The sequence below is a fragment of the Pinus tabuliformis genome, chromosome 8 (genome assembly GCF_031772625.1).
Source record: "Pinus tabuliformis cultivar Carrire ecotype Pingquan chromosome 8, CPIR1, whole genome shotgun sequence".
Classification (NCBI taxonomy): Eukaryota; Viridiplantae; Streptophyta; class Pinopsida; order Pinales; family Pinaceae; genus Pinus; species Pinus tabuliformis.
Window position 1 is genome coordinate 522,002,453 of NC_142294.1, and position 23,712 is coordinate 522,026,164.

A 23,712-nucleotide genomic window follows, 5' to 3' on the forward strand; every position below is an offset into this window, starting at 1 on the left:
AATCATGGTGCTAGTTTGGTACATGTTCCGGTCTTTAAGGTAATTTTTCCAGGTTTCACTCTTAAGTAGACATGATCTCCAACCTTAAATTCCTTACGAGTTCTCTTTTTATTAGCATACCTTTTCTCTCTATCTTGTGTAGTTTTTATGTTCTTCCTAATCTTCCGTACCACCTATTCCATTTCTTGTAAAGCATATGGGCCCAATATTAGCTTGTCTTCCAAATGACTCTAGCTAAAAGGCGTATGGAATTATCTGCTATATAAGGCTTCAAAGGGACTCATTTTTATCGAAACTTAATAATTTTTATTATAAGAAAAATCTACTAAATGTAGAAAATATTCCCATTTAGTAGGTCTGTCCATGACATACATTATTAGCATGTCCTCTAAAATATGATTAGTTCTCTTCATCTGCCCATCATTTTGGGGGTGATACACAGTGCTAACATTTAGCTATGTCCCCATGCCCCCAAACATTTACATTTGAAACATATAATATATTTCAGTAGATTAACAATTTTTCCGAGTTTTCAACATAACCTGGAATTTTTGTTTGTTGTAATTTTTGTTGAATTTCCAGGTAGTTATGATCTTCCTGTAATGATATTTTTATCCACCCCATGAAATCAGTACTAACACTGCTAACATATACTTTCATTAGATCATGTGCATGTCTACTTATAGCATCTTCTATTTTATTTTCTTTACCTTTTATGTGTTTAACACCAAATTTGAATTCACTAAGAAAGGCCATCCACCTAGCTTGTCTAACATTAAGATCTAATTGGTTGAAAAAAAATTACAAGCTAATACGATCTGTTACCAAGGTGAATTTATTTCCCAATAAGTAGTGTCTCCACATATTTAGAGCATGTATTACAAAAACCAACTCTAATCATATACTGCATAATTATTTTCATGTGTTTTCAACTTTCTAGATTCATAAGCCACTACTGAATTCCCCTGCATCAAAACTCCTCCTAAACCTTCCAAACATGCATCTGTGCAAACAACAAAGTCTTTGTCTGGGTCTGGAATTTTTAAAATATGGGCCAATGTAAGAAAATGTTTTAATTTGTCAAAACTTTCCTGGTATTTAGCTATCCACTCAAATTTTGTTCCTTTCTTCTGTAAGGATGTGACAGGGTAGGCCAGTTTAGAGGAACCTTCTATGAACCTTCGGTAATACCCTATAATTCCCATAATGGATCGGACAACTAATACATCCTTAGGTTTCATCCAGTTTAGAATAGCCTTAGCCTTCTCAAGATCAACATACAAACCCTCTTTTCAAATAACATGTCCCAAATATTGTATTTTGTCCTTATAAAACTCACATTTACTAAAATTAGCATATAATTTATGTTCTCTTAAAGTTTGTAGTACCAGTCTCAGATATTCCTTGTCTTATTCTTCATTCTTGGAATACACCATAATTTCATCTATAAATTCCAACACAAATTTATCAAGGTACTTATTAAGTAAGTTTTTGATTAAGCACATAAAGGTTGTTGATCCATTAGTAAGACCAAATGGTAACACTACAAATTTGTAGTGACTATATCTGGTCTGAAAATTTTTCTTATGAATTTCTTCATCTTTTATTCTCAACTAGTGATACCTGGTCCTTAAATCAATTTTGGCAAATATGGTTTCACCCTCACTTGATCAAATAAATCATTAATATAGGGTAGTTGCTATTTATTTTTAATGGTTAATTTGCTTAATTATTGATAATATTTTCACATTATGTATGTGTCATCCTTTTTCTTGACAAATAACATAGGAGTCCCCCATGGTGAGACATTAGGTCTAATATATCCCTTATCTAGTAGTTTTTGTAACTACATCTTCAATTACAGTAGCTCAAGAGTACTAATTTGATAAGGGGCTCTAGAAACAGGGGTTTCTCCTGGCACTAGACCAATGTAGAAATCTATGTCTCTGTGGGGAGGTAACCCCGATATTTCATCTGAAGAAACATCCCGAAATTCAATGATGATTGGCAAGTTCTCTAAAACTTTTTTTTTTCAGTTTTTGTTCATTGGTTTCAACATGCACCACAAATAACTAACACCCTTTTCTTGTAATCATTTTCAAATGTAAATCTTAGATCTATCTAACTAATACTCATTTCGGTATGCCTTTAATTAACTGAGTTTGTCCATCTTGACTCACATAGATTATTGTTTTCTTTAAACAGTGTATAACAACTTCATGTTTCCAACCAACCCATGCCTATTATCACATTACAAGACCCTAAGAGAACTATATTCAAGTCTACTTCTGTGAAACTCCCATTTAAATCAATGGAATATTGTTTTACTTGGCTAGTTACCCTTCTTTTTGTGATAGTCACCAACTGTACAAACCATGAAGTCTTAAATTTTTCAATTTTAATTTACATTTCTCCATAATTTGAGGGTCAATGTAACTTAATCTAGCCCCTAGATCAATTAAGATAGAAACAAGCTAGTTTAAAATTGTACCTTCAACCTTGATCATAGTGGATTGGTGCTTCGCTTGTCGATCCTCCAATGTTGCACTTATTCTTGGGATGTTTCTGGCAATATCATTCATAGTTGTTTCCTCGTGGATATCTTGAATGTTTTCAATAGATATGGGGTTGTGTAAAAAATCCCTCAACAAATGGGCTTCACTGCACCCCTAGCACTTCAACGATTCTCTCTCTTTTACACCAACTATCCTTTTATTGTTCAAATCCATGGGTTTAGACCAAGTTTGAGATTGTGTCGGATGGGTTGTGTTTCCCTTACTGAATTTCTTCTACTGGTGGTCTTTTCTAAATTTTTTGAGACAAGTAGGTTTCTGTCTTTTTGACCCCATTGCAGGTTTATTTTTGTCCTTATCTTGCCAAGTTTGTGTGCCTTCACCCCTATTCTTAAACTGTTCATAAGACAATCTTGATTTTCTTACTACTCCATCCATTCTTTTAGGATTTTCAAACTCAATCCTTTTCTTGTAAGGGAATGGTAGACAAGTCAAAAATATACGTGCCTTAGCTTTATTTTCTTTAATATAAGGGATATACCGCAACAAGATTGTGAATTTATCCACAAACTCGTCCATAGATAATTGTCCCAATTTCAACTCATGGAACTCTTTTTCTCCATCATCCATAATATCATTCATTTAGGTAGTTGGACTTGAATTACCTTTGAAACTCCTCCCAAGACACTGTGTTTTCCTCCAACATATGGACACTTTTGACCTCTTCCCACTAAAGAGCAATTTTTCCTTGCAACTGATAAATGGCCAATCTAGCCTGCAAATTGCTCTCATACTCATAAACTTAGAAATACTTGGTCATGTTGAGTCATGCTTTTCCATCCTCCTTTTCCCTATCAAAAGTAGGGTGTTTTATTTTTCTAAAATCCCCTTGCAACTCTACTTTCTACTTCCATTTCTTGGTTTTTGGAAAGGTCTTGTCTCAATCGTCCCCACTTTTGGACTTTTCTCTTTCAATCTACACATGTTTTCTTTTCAAGAGTTCTGTTTTTCCCCCATCCTCTCCTGTTCCTATTATATTGTGACTGTACTTTTTAGTTAGGACTCTAATCATTCTTTCTTGATCTTCACTTGCCTCAAGCAACTTCTCATTACTGGTTCTGAGATAAACTAGCTCATGTTTTAAACTCTTTACAATCTCCACAAGCCAATTTGTTGGTGCATTAATTCCTCATAACTCTAGATATATTCCTTCGCCCTCTACTTTAGGTGGTTGGTTGTCATCTTCCATTTTGGATTGTAACCTTGCTTCACTGGAATAAATTATAATCAACACAAACTAGTATTAGCATATCAATTCTTAAATCAAATTCCCAAGTTTAGCAAAAAACTATTTTCAAGGTGGTAGTTCCCTCTAGGCCCAATTCTTTTGAACTAGTTCTCTCACACCATATGTCACATACCTGGTTTTCCTCAATTATTATTAATATTATTTAATATATACACATACATCCTTTCCCATGAAGGTTGAGTTCACAATATTTCCCTTAACATTATTCTACAACAAGGCTTCAGTAAACACCCAAGGAAATTCCTCGTGTCTATTGTATATGGTGGAAGGTTAAGGTGTTTGTATATATCTGTAAAAAAAATTATCTTTATGTTGAGGGACTTGGTTGAACTAAGATGGTTACCTAGGTACATTGGTTATGTTTCTCTAAAGGGGAACTTCCTTACCCATTTGTCTAGGAATACTGAGTTTGGACTATATTCATATCAGTTCCCTAACCAATACATCTAGGTGTGTGCAAAGGCCATAGAGACAACCATAAAAAATAATTCTCAATCATAGTGTGCCACATTTGCCTGGTCCATGTGAACATCACATGGAGGTTATTTCTTGGGAAGCTCAAATGGTGAGGATTTTGTCATCTCATCAAACAATGATTAACAATTTTCTCTAAACCCTATTTTAAAAATATCCAAGCCTTTCTCATTTCGTTGGGATTCCTTCACTCGCGAGGTGGGTTAGCCACGTGGCACTACCCGGTGAGGTGTTGGTGGCTTGGTAAATAAGTGTATTGACTAGGTGTTGTGGCTTCCTTAAACCAGTCTTGGCCCTCGAAGGATTTTTTTGTAATTAGTTACCCTTTTTATTTTATTTATTTATTTAAGTTATTTCTCACATATTCTTTGTACTGATTTCATATCCTCTTGGGTGGCGCCAAGATTCTTTTCACCACTTCTCGAAGGTAAATTTCGAGTTATATTTTTTTTGAGTTATTATTCATAGTCTCTGTTTGTGAATTCAGATGGTACAATTTAAATTAGAGTTATGGGTCTGTAGTTCTTTGTTTTCCATATGTTTTCTAAGTACTGGTATTGTAACCCGTGGGATTGGATTGATACTTGGAAGAGAAACTACATTCGTGAAGAGCTAGGTATATGTCGTCACTTTTTCTTTTCTTTATTTTCTGTTCTCCTAATGATGAGGGTTACTTTTCTTCCTGTGACCCACTGCTAGACTCTTCTGGCTTGACATAGCTCACTGAAATGTGTAGCGTAAGGGATCCTGGTGTCCTCCTTGCTGCAAGAATCATAGTCAATGTTTTCTCTTTTTCCAATGTTATTCGTCGAACCGCATACTTTTACTCTCAACACATGGCACTCACTATACACTATGTCTCTTGTTACAGGTAAGAACGTTTGGGATGTAACTGAGCGTTTACTGAAAAATAGAAGTTGTACCTCCCACCAGTTAATAACTCTTATATTACAGGCAGTTTCTGTTATATCACTTTTGGCTTTTTACGATTCTTCTTAGCATACAAGGGATATCCTTTGTGATCTCACCCATACTCAATGTGGAGAAGATTTCGTCATTTTCTTTTTCTCCCATTGTTAATACTTCTAAGAAAAACTGTGGCTAGTGGGGTGAAGTCCACAATTTATGCTTGCGTAAATGCCTAATATATTTGTATTATTTTTCTTTTTTTTTTTTTGTCATTTCTCAGGGAATAGAGGTTATATACCTTGTTACAAATTCCAGACATTTTATTATGACCTCATGCAAGTTTTCCACAGGGATTTTTTATTTACGATGTACATACTGAATTAATTCTTGATTCTTGTGCATTACAAAGCTATGAATTCTCTCTATGAAAGATATATTTTTTTTCTCCATAAAATTCGCGCGTTAAATTATGAGATGTTTCACTCGTTGCATGATTCACTATCGTTATTTTTCTTTCCTTCCATTATGGTTATTCTGATTTTATTCCATTTTGGTTTAAAAAATAGGGTGAGGACTTTGCTAGTATGCAATTTATGCTTCTAGAATACCACTCTCTCTTTTTCTTTTTGGACATTTGCATGATATACCATGTCCATAATTCTATAGTTTTGTGATTTTATTGTTTTCCAATTTATATATGTATACGAGAACTCTTTTGTGGTAGGAGTATGAAGTTACAAGGTTGACCTCGACTTACTCTATTTCCTTATTTAACCTTTGTGCCTTTTCCATTCTCGTTGGAATGTTAATTTATTGGTTAGCTGGTATAATAGCAATTTTAGATATGTGAATACCAGAGAAAGTAGTATTAGCATAGCCTTAAAATGGTTTTGGTTGTATATTTGTATAAATTCTTCAATATTTACAGCCACTCGACACTGTGGAATGGATTATTATGCTCTTTGTGATCAGTCTTTTCCTGTTCATAACTTAAAAGTTTCTACTCGCCCTCGGTGCATCTTGATGGATAAATGCCATCCAAGCGCAACTCTTTTTATTTTTCCCAATTCCTCTAATTTATTTCAATATTGATTAAGGGCAGAGATGAGGTTTATTTTTCTCTCTCTACTACACTTAATCTTGGTAAGTAATTTAAAAGCTACATTCCTCACCACGAATAGGTTAAATAACTTATCACCCATGCCTATCCATTCATATTCACATGATCGGTGATCTACCAATACCACTACGTTTGCCTCTTAATTCCCTCGTAGAGTTCTTATTTTCTAAAATTTTCTTTTCTAGATTATCACATCTGCAGAAATATGCAGAGTTGACTAGTTTGGAGTTAAGATGCAATTGCATGAACTCATGGCCTGAATCTCACAATTCTGATTTATTGCTACCAAATTGCATATGTGTGTAAATAGATTTGGGTATCAGTACATATGCACACATAGTCCATGCATAACTCGCATGCATAAGGCAAAATACAACAAGATTACCAAGACATGTTCATATTTCCCACTTCATATGTATCATGAGAAAGGGAAATAGTTACATTCTACTTCTACCTAAAAATAGCACAATTATACTTAAAAAAATATCCATGGTCATCATCATCTCTTCATATAAGAGAGATTTAACATTTCCAAATATAAACACCACACTAACTATTATTTTTTGCACAAGGCACACTATTTTCGAAAAGAACAACTACCGCAACTATCCAAAATAAATTATCCTAACAACTATTATATTGATAGATGTAAAAAGACATTATTTTTCCAAACGAAGCTAACCCCGTAGCTATTATCCATGCATGAAAATACATAATCTTTTCTGAAAAAACCTAACAGAATGGATATTATTCTTATATGAAAATACATAATATTAAAAAATAATAATAAAACTAACATAATATCTATCATTATTGCATGTAAACAAATACTTTTGTCCCAAAAGAAAAAATAACACCATAACTACTTTTGTGCATGCAAATACATATTCCTCTAACACAATTGCTATACTTTTATGCATACAATACATATATCTATCCCAATTAGTTGTTCTTTTTCTGTATACAATACATATTTCTTCCTCAAGAAACATATCTAAATAAACACATATTTAACCTATATTTATACACAAAAATTCATAAATCTTTTTAAAAACATTAACTTCTCTTTATTAGCCAAAAATTCTTGAGATATTTTAAAGAAAACATTACTGGTTTCTATGCATCAATTTGTTTTTAGATATTTTCAAGAAGCATTACTAGTCTCTACACACCATAAATTCTTGAGATCTTTTCAAGAAAACATTACTAGTATCTATGCACCAGAAGCTCTTGGGATCTTTTCAAGAAAACATTAACTTATCTTCTGTGGGCAAGAATACTTTCAATTTTTTTCTAATGAAATTAACCGATATAGTTATATTTCTCCCCATATTTTTGTTGTGTTGTGTAGAGTCCTCCTTCTGCATCAAACCTTTCTCAAATACCAAATGTACAAAAACTATGCCTTGAATTTCAAAAATTTGTCTATAATAATTATCAATCCTTGGGCTCCTTCCCATGACCACCAATGTGTAATCTCTCACCATATCTAATGCAATCTATGCCATTATTTTCCATGTCCATCCAAAAAACAGAACACTAACACTAAAGAAAACCTTAAGTTCTATGACTTTAATATTAATTGCATCATTGAATTAGTGCTCCCTGAATTTTCCATGGTAACTACAATGGGTGGAAAATCTATTTGGTGGAGCAGTAATACTAACACCCCAAAAACCAAACCTTCATGAAGTTAAGTAAAATTAATAGTCATCAATGATGAAAAAACTTTGCAACCTACAACCAAATGACCATTTGTACACTCCACCCCAAAAACCAAACCTTCATGAAGTTAAGTAAAATTAATAGTCATCAATGATGAAAAAACTTTGCAACCTACAACCAAATGAACATTTGTAAACTCCACGATGGTTTCCCATTTTCTTTTCATAACGTTTGTGTTTCTTTTTGAGTAGTTCAAATATCATGGGATTTTTTTACCCACATGTTAGTTTTAATTGTCACAACCCTAAACATTAACCAATTCTTGATGGCCTCACGTTAATAATATTTTCATATTAAATTAGTAATATTTTAACTAATGAGTTTTTACAGGCAGGGATATTACACCTAACCTATTTAATTTTTATATTAATCATGTAAAAATTATAAAATAATCATTTTATTTTTTATTTATAAATAATTTTGGTTTTTTATTTCTTTATTTGTATCAATATTTTATTTATTTATTTTACTTTATTTTAAATTTTTGGGATCTGACTTACTTGAGGATATGAATTTTGAATCTCATGGTTTACATAATAATTCATAGTACAACAATCATTCAGATTCTCCGATAACCATTAATTTTTGTTTCTTTTAACTTTTTTTTTTATTAAATTAAAATATTCAAATCCTTTTACAAGATGGTGTTAATTTTATTAATTATTATACTTTATATCTTTAGAATTTTAATTATTTATCATAACCAATAAAAAACACTTGTAATTTTTAATATTATTTATTTATTTTTCACATGTACAACATTGCATATTCTATAGGAGAAATATAATATGTTATCTATACCATCAACATCTGTCATGCCACTTGCAAGACATACATAAAATTTAATACTTATTCATTTTTATTACACATATTTTATGATTATATCTAACATCATTTTTATGATTAATAACTAGCTTTAAAAAAAATAAGTTATAGTAAAATATAATTTTTTTATTAACCATTTATTATATGTTTTATGTGACATGTATATTTTCATAAATGTCACAAATAAATCAGATGCCACATCCAAAAATTTGAAACCACACAACTGAAAAAATAAATTGTTTACTAAATCTTTAAAACTGGAATTTTTTAACTTATATTTATTACACATTTAATTAATTATAATTTTAAATAAAGATTTAAATAACATTAAATTTTATTATATTTATATATCAAAAATGGTATATTTTATATAAATAATATAAATTTACTATACTTTTTCTTCTATTTTGTAAAGAATTATTTATGCAATTTTTTCTAACATAAATTTAACATTAAAATTTTATACTTATTATGATTTATATCAATATTATGTTATTAAAATTTTATACTTATTAGAATTTATATCAATATTATGTTATTGTAAAATTTTGATATTAAAAGAATAAATTCAATGTCTTCATTATTGTATCTATTTTTTTCCCCTTAATGAGAAATATATATATATAAAAGAGCATTATCTTGGGTTGCATTTTTATTAAGAGAATAATATTTCTAAGTTTTATATTTTATATAATATTTACAAATTTATATTTATTAAATTATTATTTTAAAAAAGTATAAATTAAATTATATGGATAAAAGTTCTTTCTTAAATAGTGATAAATTAAATTTTCTTTTTAATATTAATATTAATTTTATAATTACTAATGAAATGTATTGATATATTCTTGTCATCTCTTTTATATTAATGAATAGAATATAAAGTATTAATTATTTTAGCATTCCCAAATTTATATTTACCTTTCATATTTAGTTAATACGATTATAAAATTATCATATATATATATATATGATGATTAATGTCCACTTAGACCAATGAGGTTTATCAGAGCTTAACAAAAAGAAATTAGTTGAGAATTTTTAAAATGTTATTTGTGTAATCAAAGAGTATGGAGAGGAGCATTGAGAGATCACTATAGTTATCCTGGCTGAACAAGTCAAGAAGGTTGGAAGCCTCGCAAATGTTTTGGAAACAAAACGAATGTGAGTAAGATTCGGACAACGAAAATTTTAAGGGTGGAAAATTTTCTTGAAGTTTAAAAACATTGGCGAATCTCACTAATCGCTAATATGCAAACTATAAAATGTCTATTGATATATTTGTAAAATTACACAAATTTATAATTCTCTTATATATAATCTCTATATAATGTTGGCGATTCTTAAGGTAAAATCATCTTGCCCCTAAAATTTTCATCTTTTATAAAAATTTGAAACTTGTGAATCTTTTTTGTGGAAAAATCATGGAAAATTAGTCTAGTGGGCGAACATTAGCCCCTAAAATTTTCCATGGAGTCGGACAATCCAAGATAAAGTGATTTTTACCTCCAATGCTGGTCGATTCTTTCTACCCAGGATGTTTTGGGGATAGACCAATTCTTGGTTCCACTTTGAAGCTGGTGTGGGTTAGTTATTATCTTCACAATGTTCATTTTCTTCTTAGCACTAGTCAAGGTAATGAAACAATTCTAGTTAGCAAGAGTGGAGTTGATCACCTCCTTATAGTACCTTAGCTTCCTTTTCCCCTCAAGCTCCTTAGCATCCCACAATTTGTCCTTAAATTTGGAAGTGATTTTATTTTTAATATTATCTCTATTCTCCAAGATTCTCTTCTCATTTACTCCCCAATAGTTGAGCCATTCCTAGACATCCTTGTGCCAACCCCTCTTGAGCCGGAGGTCGGGGTTTTGGCTAGAGATAAAAGTAATTTTGGGGAACCCCTTGGTTTCCATCTTGTAATTTTTTTATACATTAGATAGAGAAATATATATATATATATATATAAACAAACAAATGATAAACTACTAAATTATTAAAAAACATAAACTATAAAAATTATCGAATAATAAATAATACAAATTACCAAATAATTTTTTTTGAAAACAACACATGCAAAATAATATTCTCAATTTTATAACAACTTAAGTGAATTATGCAAAACTACTATTTAAGTCTATAAATCGTAATTATGAGTATAAAACCACATTACAGAAAATTGGCATAAGAAGTAAACAAATGTGAAATTAGTCTTTATGTCTTGAAATATTAATTTTGAATAGGAAGAACATTGAAAACCTATGTAAAAAGAATAAAAATTATCAAATTAATTTGGTGTATCACTTATGGTAAGAATTAATGACTTTTAGAGTTATAGGGATCTCTCTGAGTTGGGTGAGATTTGTATTGGAAACACGATCATCATTACACCAAAATCCAGAAGTGTTATTAAATGAACGCATCATCAAAGTTAACAAATCCTCAATAGGTGGTTAAGCGCATGTCATGAAACATATGGTGAGCGTTGGATTATTCAATGCCCAACAATCTCTCCCGAGCACGAGCCGGGTGCCATTCAAACCTGAGACATTTGGCTCTCATACCACTTATAGAAATCATAACTTTTATCACACCAAAACCCGCAAGTATTCGTAAAAGATGCATTGCCATAGTTAATAGATCTCAATAGGCAGTTAAGCACATGTCGCGAAACACATGGGGAGTGTTGGATTATCGATTGCCCAACAATTTCTTAAAGTACCAAATTTCATAATTAGCACAACTACATTGATAAATGTGGTTGATATACGCTATAGCCATCAACTTAATGTATGCTACATTATAAACCATAATATCAAACCCAATATTATAAGCCCTAATTATAAACTCTAGATTATAAACCCTAATATTAAATATGAGTATATCAAATATGTATTTAGAAAATATTAAATATTAAATATTAAATATTAATATATCTATTGCGTCAAAAGGTGCTCTACAACCCAGTACGGAGTATGGGAGAGATGTTTTCACATAACTTTACATTTAAAATAGTAAAACAATAATTTAAATTAACAAATTAAAAAAGAAAGTAACAATAAAAGAAATTAATGTCACCCATGATTACAAAATTTCAATTTGCACCTTAATTTTATATAACTTTTTATAAAGATATAAAGTAACCTAAAGAAAAAAATAAAAATAAAAATTACCTTTTAATAGGAGGAATAAATGTAATTTTTTCACTACATATAGAGATGACAAGAAATAGTATTATTGATATTACATGATGTGTAATTTATTTGATGTTCAATTTACATGTGGTATTTAAAAAAATTATATTAATAACAAAAAATATTTTAATTTCAACTATAAGTAAAATATTTCCATGTACATATTAACTAACACAATTTTATGTCTATTTATATAGAGAAAAATAAAGTAATTTAAATTGATTTTGTTTTTATATTTTCACTTTACATAACTTGTAAGATGCAAAATTTATTTTATTTCTAATATGGAGTTGATATATAAGTTTAATGTAAGCTATAATTATAATATTTCAATATACAAGTTGACTACAAAATTTTAACCTAGAATATATATAGAGAGAGAAAGTTTGGGAGAGTTTTATTCCATTAATAATTTCTTTCTAATTCAATGAATGTACCAGGGATATTTGTAATTTTTTCAATGTCCAATATGGATTTGATATGTAATATTTCATAAAATATTAATAATAAAAATAATTAAATGTGTAAATAAATGAAGTCTAGGTCAACCCTAAAACTTTATACTCCTACCAAAAAACAGTTCTCTCGTATACATATATAAATTTAGTCTCAATAGCATTAAAAAACCATAATGTACATGGTACATAATGTAAATCCCCAAAAACAAAAAGGAGAGAGTGGTATTCCATAAACATAAATGGCATACATTTGTGAAGTCCTTACCCTATTTTTCAAACCAAAATGGAAGCAAAGTAGAATAACCATAATGGAAGCAATGATAGTGAATCGTGAAACCAATAAAACATGTCATAACTGAATGTGAAAATTTTACGGACATGTCATAACTGAATGTGAAAATTTTACGGAGAAAACAAAATATATCTTTCATAGAGATACTTCATAGCCCCTTGCAATCCGTAGGAATCAAGTATTAATTCAATAGGTACATTGTAAATAAAAACCCCTATAGGAAACCTTCATGAGGTCATAATAAAATGACTGGAATTTGTAACGAGGGACATAGGTTGTATTCCATGAGAACATACAAAAAAGAAAAATAATACAAATATATTAGGAATTTACACTAAGGGCTAAACAATACTAGAAAGAAGCTCGTAGGTCGAAATTGTGGACTTTACGCTACTAGTCACAATTTTTCTTAGAAGTATTAACAATAAGAAAAAAAAAAAAAAAAAAAACAAAATATTATCCACACTAAGTGCAGGTAATAGCACCAAGGATCCCATGTGTGTTGAGAAGAATTGTAAGAAGCCAAAAGCAGTATACCAAAAACCCACTTGTAATATAGGATTTAAAGTCGGTGGTGGAAGGCACAACTTCTATTTTTCAGCAAACCCTAAGTTACTTCATGACCATGCTTACCTGTAACAAGAGACAGAGTGTATAGTGAGTGCCACGTGTTAAGAGTAAAAGTATGTCATTGGGCAAATAAGATTGGAAAAAAAATACATTTACTAGGATACTCATAGCAAGGGGCCTCTAAGCACCCTTACTTTTCACTTTTGAGTGAGTTATGTTAGGCCAAAAGAGTCTAGCAGTGGGTGAGAAGAAAAATAAAAACATCATCATCAGGAGAGCGGAAAGGAAATAAAAAAATGATGACATATACCTAGCTCTTCGTCGAATGCAGTTTATCTTCCATGTACCAATCTAATCCTATGGGTAACAATAGCAGTACTTAGCAAACATGGGGACAATAAAGAAGTAAATACTAAGAAATCTAATTAAAATTGTTCGATCCAAATTCAAAAATAGAGACAGCGGCTAATAACTCAAAATAAAAGAGAATTAAAAATTTACCTTGGAGAAAGGATAAGAGTGATAGTAGCTCAAGGAAGAAAGGGATGAAGGGACACCACCGTAGCAACGGCGAAAAGAACCCTAGTCCCACTTCAGCAGACTTGAAATCATTACAAAAAATATGTGAGAAATGGAATAAATAAATAAACAAAATAAAAAGGATAACTAATAACATTTTTTTTTTAAGCGCCAAGTCTGGTTTGAGGAGGCCACAACACCTGGTCAATGCACTTAGTTGTCGAGCCACCAACACCTTACCGAGTTGCGCTACATGACATAAACCACCTCGCCAATGAAGGAATCTTAACAAAATGAGAAATATCTGAATACTTTCATATTAAGGTTTAGAGAAAATTGTTAATCAACGTTAGATGAGACAACGAAATCCTCACCGTTTAGGCTTCCCAAGCACTGACCTCCATGTGATGTTCACGTGGACAAGGTGGATTTGGCACACTATGATTGATCACAAAGCTTTATGGTTGTCGTCTCAAAAGAAAACAAAACCTCCATGGACTTTGCACATAAAATACCTACAGCTACTCTGTTCATTGACGTGGACGTACACTACCCGCAAAACTGATATATAGGAGTAGTTGGTTGACAACATCTGTTACTTAAGAGAGAATTATCCCAAAAATCTAGAATTAAGATGGATCTAGACTAGTTCAATTATTAATAATTGATAATTATAATTATTATATTAATAATTGATAATTAAAATTATTAATTTTATTGTTATTGTTATGTAATTTGAACAAGTCAAAATATTTACATTACATCACATTAATAGCATAACTTTACAATATTTTCACATAACATAACCTTACAACATTTCATCCACACTAATATATAAATTGAAAAAAAAAAAAAATCAAACTTAAAAACTTACTACTCTTACTAATTATATTTAGCCATACACAATACCAATGTCATCTCACCATTCCCAAAATTAAATGCTTCTTTCAGACATGCACAATACCAATTTCATCTCACCATTCCCAAATTAGATGTTTCTTTCGCATCTAAGCACCCATGCAAACATATAAACACCAATACTTATCAAAACATTTTCAATTTGTTTATTAGAATGGGAGGGGCTAGTTCCCTTAAGAAGCATTTATGAGCCCTCTTTTTGTACATATATACTTGTCAGAACACGCGGACATCTGTCACATCTCGTTACATCACAATACAACCACATTGAAGCTTGTTATATGCTGCTGCGCAGCGATCCAAATCAGGGTTCGAACGATGGTGGGGTGCGTGGCAGCCAACTGCCCCAACCATCGATCCATGCACTCGCGTGCCATTCAAAAAAAATTAAAAAAAATAATTTGAGAATCCTTCCCTCTTTAAAAATCCGCAACAAATTGTCAGTTTTTTAACCTTGGTTTTGGGAAATATATGACGCTCTTTTTTATTCTTGACATTCCTGTATATTTATTTTGGGAATCATTTGACCATATAATAAGATATTGGGTAAAACTAATTCAAAATTTAGTGTTATTATTTTTTACTTTGCTAGTGTAACATATCTCATATGATTAACTTAACTTTAAGTGGTGAAAGCAAGCACAAGAAAGCATAAGGGGTTTCACACATTCGTAAGAAACCAGGACAGTTTTTAGAATTTTCTACAATGCTACAATACAACATTGTCAAAATGTTCACAATATTGTCGATGGAAGATTCGATGGAGATTTAATGGGACTTGGAGGTCTAAGCGCTAAAATTAAGCAGTTTTTTAAAGAAGTTTGTAATTACATCTCTTGCAGAGATTCTTCAAGTATTTCTTACGAGTTTGTCATTATGGTTTTAAATGTATTTCTTAAGGGTTTGTTATTGTGTTCACTATTGAGTTTTAATTTTCAATGCGAAACAATCTGGAAGATTATCATAATGCTGCTTTTCTATTAGTATTTATATTTTAAGAAAAAAATGAGTTTGTAAAATATCATAGGATGGTCACATTTGAAAGAACTTTGGCTCACCTATCATATTCCATTTGTGTGTTGTGTAAATTATATTAACGTAAAAATATATGAAAAAATAATGAAAACTATGAGCAAACAAACATCAAGATAGATCTATTTTTAAATTGATTGAGATTTTTAATTGGATATTAACATAGTAATTTAGAATGAAGTTTTTTTTGGTTGTTTCAATTTTATTTTTTACTATATTGAATTTAGTAATGGTAGTGTTTATGATTATTATGGTAGTGTTTATGATTATTATCATTACAATGTCGTTATATAGCACCTATCTTGAAAATTTTTAGGATAATTAAAATGTTATGATTATGATTTTTGAGGAAGTTGAATGACATTTGTGGATTGTGAAGTATTTTTTATGATTATTTTTTATTAGAATAAGTGAGATTTATAATGTAATCTTGCAAAATTAAGAGATATTTATGTATTTTTATTGATATATGTTTCATTCGTAAAGATTTTCTATGTAGTATGAAATCTGTGAAAATTTGAAAGTGCATTATCTATAATTTTCGAGAAAGAATTATCTACAATTTTGGGAAATCTTAAACATTTGTATGTATTGACATTTTCACTTGGTAATATTTACACCATTGAAGAAGCTTTTGAACTTCTTAACATGGAGAGAAAAACAACAAAGTGAACAAGAAGGACTCATCTCAAGCGTATTTGAGAAGGCTAATTTTGCTTATCCCAAACTTTTTTTGTGTCTCCTTTGAATACCACCAGAGATTTTGTCCATTAATAATCAAGTAGAGGGTTCCCTTCCTATAGTTTGTGTCTTATGTGCTTTGGTCTACTCACATGTTCATCGATTCATTTTCAATTGTGCAAGTTATATTTTGAATTGTGCTAACTTTAACCAACTCTAATGTGTTGTATTAGTGCAACTCCTTCTACAACAAGTGGCATTGTTCTCAATCACTTTACAAATCCCACCAAATAGATTAGTCACTCAAACAATTTTAAATCTTCACTTACACACTCTTAGTTTCTTGTTAGGTTATTCACATTATCAATTTGTTATATATGTTCACTAATAGGTTTCAGAGAGAGCTTAGAACCCTTGTTTTGGATATTTCTTAAGAAGTTTTAACCTTTTCTTCCCACGCATGTCGCTCGAAGGACTAAATAATCACACCATTTACTATATGATGATGCCTAGATAAGATAAGATGATAATTCTTGCAAACCTAAGGATACCTTATCATTTTTTTTCTTCAGGAAGCACTTGCATGACAGAGGAATGAGATGATAGAAAATTTTCCCATATCCTTTGATGTTTGCAAATGAAAATCAAGGCACCTTCAAAAAGAAACAATTTTGGAGGTGTGAAACACCCATTTTATTTTTCCAATTTTGTGATCTAATTGAAAACTTATAATGATTAAATGAGTTAAAAATATATGATTTGATGTAATGCTTATTTTTATTAATAAACATGTTAAAATTGTAGAGATGAAGGAAGGGGGATATCCAATAGATTGTGATTCCTTAAGAGAAAAAATTGTCTTGATTTAATTTTCCCTTTTGATGAGATAATTAATGTTTCCAAGAAGATTCTAGTGAGAGGTTTGGAAGATGAAGGGTCAATGTGTGATTGTAAAAACAAGCAGGAGGATCAACCAAGAGGTTTTACTTCCTTTATCTTTTTAGCCTATTCCATTTTCTCTCTGATACATTATTTTCCCTCTCACACAATGTTTCAAATTGGAAAGAGTTAGTGGCAAAGCCTAGAGAGCTTTAGACCTTGAGACTAGTTAGGAGTTGTGAGTGACATCTTATATATTAATAGGAAGTGAATTTGTTTCAACACTTTTCTTTGGAATAGAGGGCTTTGAGAACTAGGAATGGTCTTGTTTTTGTGTGGCACATAGAGCACCGAAGAGGGGAGGGTAAAGATATTATAGCTAGATTAGAGAGTGACTCCCCTATGTTGTGTAGACTTGCATGGTATTTTTGTGAATGTTTATGAGCCTAATCAAAGATGGAACGGTTGAACATTGAATCTTTCCCATGTGTGAAGGAGAATGGCCTTCACTTTTAGGTTAAATTTGGTCTAAAAATTGCGTGTTAAATCCCTAGGTTTATTTTTCCTTCATGGAATCAAGAATCTAGCTCTTGGGTGCCTAGCTATCCAAAATACTATAGCACAACCTTTCCTATGGTTAGGTGGAAAGTGGATCACCCTTCTCCAATTCCAGATTCAATTTTTCTGGATCAAATAAGTACTTCTATGCTTGGTAAATGAAATTGATTATTGCAGTAATATATGTATGAAATTATTTATTCTTGGCTAGGCTTCTTTTTTTAATGGGATCTGTTTATGAAAAATAAACATGTCGAGGATACGAATTCCATTGTTGATAAGATTTTTATTTATTTTTTTAACCTCTAAGTAAGGAAATTTATTTAATTTCGGAAATATATTCTTCTTTGTAAGGATCATATTAATAAATTTTCAAATTTGTGGATTGGTTGTCCACATGCATGTCTTCCCTGTAAATTGCATGTTTATTTTTCTTTAGTTTTCTCTTTAGAGTATAAGTCCCAAAAAAAAATTTCTTTGATTTAATTAGATCTCAAATGTGAAAAAGAAGTTAAGGAAGATTTTTGGGTTCATTCTTGGAGTTTAAAGGTGGAAGCTAAAATGTGATACATGGGGTAAACATGTCATCTTGGCATTTTCACTATAACTTTTCTTATGCTAGATTTCAAAGGATGATAGTTAGACCATTATTAGGGAAAATATCACTTAATATCTAATTTAATTTTGATATATTGGTTGTCTATATTTTCATATATATGATCTAAGGAATTGTACTTTGTAAATGCTTATTCAAATCAATCATCTTGAATTTTTCACTATAAATTTTCTTCTAAGAGATTTCAAAAGATGAAACTTGGACCATAATGAGGGGAAATCTCATTGAAAATATAGTTCAATTTTTAGATATCCATTCTCTATAACTTTGGAGATATGCTCTAAGTTGTGTATTGTGAATGCTCCTGAATCAAGCTTTAAATAGGTTAGCATTGTGTTTTTTCTATAAATTTATTTCTTTGAGATTTCATACCCTAAAACTTGGAAGAGACGGACATGATATCTCAAGGTATCCATGGTAGAAGTTTTAGATCTTAGTTATCTTTAATTTCAAAGACCTGCGTGTGGAAATTGGGTCTTTTGAATGCTCCCAAAATTAGAACTAATTGTTATGCTAGGAAAGCACAAAAGAAATGGGAAAAATAAATTGATATCCCATTTCCTTATCAAGCTTTATAAGAATAGGTTTATGAAAAATGTGATGCCCTACAACAGTAATGAAGGAATAGCGATTTGGGTGTGTGATAGAGTGGTATTAGGGCTAAGGTTCAACACTAATCTTGGATCGGGTTGAATATAGGAAATAATTTAAGTTTTAAATTGATATTTATGCATGCATGTGTAACTATGTGAAATTATTTTGTTGTATATATTAATACAGTGATGTTACTTGGGACTAACCAAAATGTAATGTAGCAGGATAAACATGCAGGATTGTATAAGGTTGGAAGAAACAAAGTAAAGGTAATAGACATGACTAATTGTTACACTTTTAATGGTACTAATAACTTTGTATTATTTAAGCACGTAAGAATACTTTATAGTAATAAAAAGAAAGAGAAGGACCCCTACTAGATAGGCATGACTTAATACTGCAAAGATCTCCTCTGAGCAAAAGGGGACAGACGCGGGAACACCTCCCAACCTTATTCAGACAATGAAGACTTTGAAGGAAGACATTTGGAGTTGCAATGCAGATAATAAAAGGTTGATCAAAGAACAAGAAAGATAGGCATAATTAAATGCAGTTTTCTTGCAAAGTTTATCTAAAAAATAAAAGTAGTTGTAACAATTTGCATCAATGTAATAAAATGAATAAAGTAATATTATTTTTCCCTACGTTATGACTTTGGCTCGTGTTAATAATGTATAGAATACATCTTAAATTTTGTATAAGTTACCTAATATACTATATTATGTTTGTTTATAATTATTTGTGGTGGTGAGAGTAGATGTGTAATCTAAAGTTGGAAAATATATTTTATAGAGTAAATTATCTTTTTAAATACTTATTTGATGTAATATTTCTTTTGTTAAGAAGAAATATGTAATATGGAGTTGATTAATAATATTTGAAAAATATAAATAATAATGAAATATTTTAATTTTAATAAAATAAGTTAATTTTCACCTTAGAAGATAATTAGAAATAATTCATTCAAACAAAGATGTCAAATTTAAACATATAAAAAATTAATAATTAAATATATTGAATATAAGTAATAACAAATTTGAGTTTGATGATGTATGTCAAAAATATTTTTTATAACAATTAACTTCTTTAGTTGATATAGTAAACAAGTGTAATAGTTGTGATGCAGCATAATCCGCGTATCTACACTAGTTTTTTCGTCTTTGCACATGTTTCTTTTGCACAACCATCTTAGCTTAGCTTTCTCCACACTCGCTTTCTCTGCACAACCACTTCACACAACTTCCTTCGCATACGATTTTCATCATAAATATGTGTGGAGCTATAACTAAAGTGGGTCACTATGGAAAATTGTGAAGCTCTTCCTGTTGTTGTGCTTCCACATGGACAAAATTTCATTTAGTTTTACAGAACAAAGGTTGTGTGAGAGGGGGTATCTGCAGAAGAAATTATGTGTTCATAACAGACAAAACACGAATAACAACAATGACCTTGAGATTGTCGCGGAAGCACATTATGATTGATATGTGATAGTTTATTTGCCCTCATTACCATTCAAAGATAGAAGCTCTGCAATATAACCAATATAACGAAAGTGAAAATATAGAAATATTGTTATATGGAGTCTGATTTATATATGCGAGGACATATTTTCCTTATATCTGCTATTAGGGGTCTATAGCAAATGGGTTTTTACCAGCTTCCCCAATTCCAAACACTACAATGATATTTGTAGTACCAGTTTACTTAAAACATTTAGTTGAGGTGTCTTTTGACAATGATGTACAACTAATGTTGTAGCATGATTTTGATGCATCTCAAAGCCCATACAAGCTTAGGTGAATAACTAGTCCTTCCAATTACTACCTATTATTTCATACAAGATAAGCTCAAGTGGATTTAACTCAAATCATAGTTAAGGGGAACACAATTTTTTTAGGTCAATCCATAATTACATAGATTTGAGCTAATCAAACAAGCATTCTCCAGAGTGGAGTGCACATTAAAAACTCAACTCTGTATGATCTTTTTGCATTTTTTCCACCGCTGATTCTGTGGAATTTCCTAGGATAACAACCCATATTTTCTCTTGTCTGTTCCTTACTACATTCACAGACATATCCATTTGGTTTTTTAGTAGAGAAACTTTCTCTTCAGTTGTTTCGGATAGGGAAAATTTTAGCAGCTAATATTCGCAGGTGGGCTAATATTACATGCTTTTTCCAAAAAAATTATTCACCAATTTCCATTTTCCTAAAAATGCATTCTCCCAAATTTTATAGCATAAAATTATTTTACTATAAAAATCACCAATATTATATATTATCCAACATAAAATATTTAGAAATCTAAACATTTTTACTAAATTGTTATCAAACATTTTAAGATTTAGGTATTAGGGACTAGTAAGATTCTATAAAGTTGCTAAACTTTCAGATAAACTTCCATCCTTCAAATTTTCCCTAGTTTTAGACTAATTTGGTGATAAAAAAACATGAGGAAGTTGAGATTTCAGGTCTTTGGCATCCATATTTTGAGTATTGCGTGTATTCTATATCTTCTACACTTTGGCTTTGAATGGGTCTATACCTCAAAATTGTGCCTAGAGAAACGACAAGACAAAAACAACGTGAGTTTTTCAAGTTAAATTTTGGTGCCAGTAACGATCTCCATATTTGTTCCAAGGAGAATGAGGATATGAGTGGCACCTTTTTTAAATAATAATAATTACCCAATTAACTTCCATCCACTCCTTTAATTGTGCCTAGAGAAATGACAAGACAAAAACAACATGAGTTTTTCAAGTTAAATTTTGGTGCCAGTAACGATCTCCATATTTGTTCAAAGGAGAATGAGGATATGAGTGGCACTTTTTTTAAATAATAATAATTACCCAATTAACTTCCATCCACTCCTTTCATCGCAAAACTGCAAATAGTTCATTCATTTTCTCAAAAACCAAAACTCATTGTAAAGGAAATGTTGAATAAAGAACAAAATGAAAATTGAAATGATTTATGAACTTGATGTTAATCCAACCTATTTGACATCAATTGAACACATTAATACAAAACTATCCATGAGATCATGAAATGATGATAGGTTGCACAAAATAGAATAATACACTAACTCACTACCCCACAAATTATTTAGTCTGTGTTATAAAAATGTATATTTGAAACACGACATCATAATAATAATTAAAAAAAATATATTATAACAAAATGTATACTTAAAACTTGGTAGAGACAAAAATCCAACGCCACAATCATGTGCTCACTCGACTATGCATATTCTCAAAATTAGGAATGATAGTATTATAACTACCTTTTTCAATGATTATGTTCTTCTTTGACTCTGCTTTTCATCTACTCCATGGAGCATACTTTCCTTGATTCTCTGCACCCCAAGTCCATTACTCCCATGCTGGAGACTGTAATTTTTTTTATTACTTTTAATTTATTTAATATTTATAATTAAAGTATAAAAAAGAAGGTTAATATTTTTATTTTGCATTAGTTTTTGGGATATTAAAGGAGTATGGATCTAATGAGCTAGGTAGCTCATTGTGCGGTGCTCCACACTCGCCCAAAATAAACTAGCTCATTGTGGGGGAGTACAGAGCTCCACATAATGAGCCACTTAGCTCATTATCTTAACGCTTAATCATTTTACCATTACTTTTATTTTTTTAGCAAGCAAGGTGCCTTAGAACATTCAAAATGAGAATATTGCATTACATAGCTTTGGATTGAGCATGAAAAATGAATTTTTCTTTTGTGCATATAACGAATTTTAACATATAATAATATGGTTTAATGAATTTATATGGAAGAAACACATCGAAGCAATTTCATACCTTTACAAAATCATATTCACCCTTGTGAGTATCTCACCTGTAACAAGGTCAAAGAAAAATGACCACCACCTCTTTCTTTGAAGGCATTAGAATGACACTCGAATGGAGGGATATGAGTCGGTTTTTAAACAAAGCATGGAAGAAAACAAGATTTCTTAGATGTTGGGTGAATTGAAAAATCTCTACTTCTCGATTTATTTAACAATAAAATCTCTACTTCTCGATTTCTTTAACAATAGTTTCTAATTTTTTGTTGTTATCCAAAGACAAATGACTCGAAACTCGCACACCCATGAAATTTCACAAAGGATTCGCATGTCCCTCACTACGACTCACAATGTTATAATAATAATTAAAAATAAATGCCATAAAAAAATGTATACTTAAAACTTGATAGATACGAAAATCAAATGCCAAAATGTATAATTAAACTGGGCAATTTTGTGCAGTTTCTAAGAGCAATGTAGGACAGGGCTATAAGGGACATGCTGAGCCTGACTATGCTATTTTGGAGAATAATGCAGGAGAGGCAGCATGGGAAGTACTATACATGTTTGCGTAGTTTCTGAAGGTAGTGCAGAATAAGGTAACAAAGGACTAGTTGGGCATGTCTGTGTAGTTTTGGAGAATAGTGCAGACCCAGGTCTCAGAGCAGTGCAGGCTTCTAGCAGGCAAGAAGGAGGCACGATGAATGTGCTTGAGAAATGTGTAG

The 23,712-nt window shown here is 30.8% G+C and overlaps 1 pseudogene across 1 annotated transcript in view; it reads left to right on the forward strand.

The window, feature by feature from the left end:
* LOC149236455 (outer envelope protein 64, chloroplastic-like) overlaps positions 1-5,454 on the forward strand; it is a 348,403-nt pseudogene extending 342,949 nt beyond the window's left edge. Inside the window, exon 10 of the transcript XR_016246219.1 lies at positions 5,168-5,454. The product of XR_016246219.1 is annotated as an outer envelope protein 64, chloroplastic-like (transcript). The remainder of the gene's footprint in view (positions 1-5,167) is intronic.
* The last annotated feature ends 18,258 nt before the right edge of the window (positions 5,455-23,712 follow it).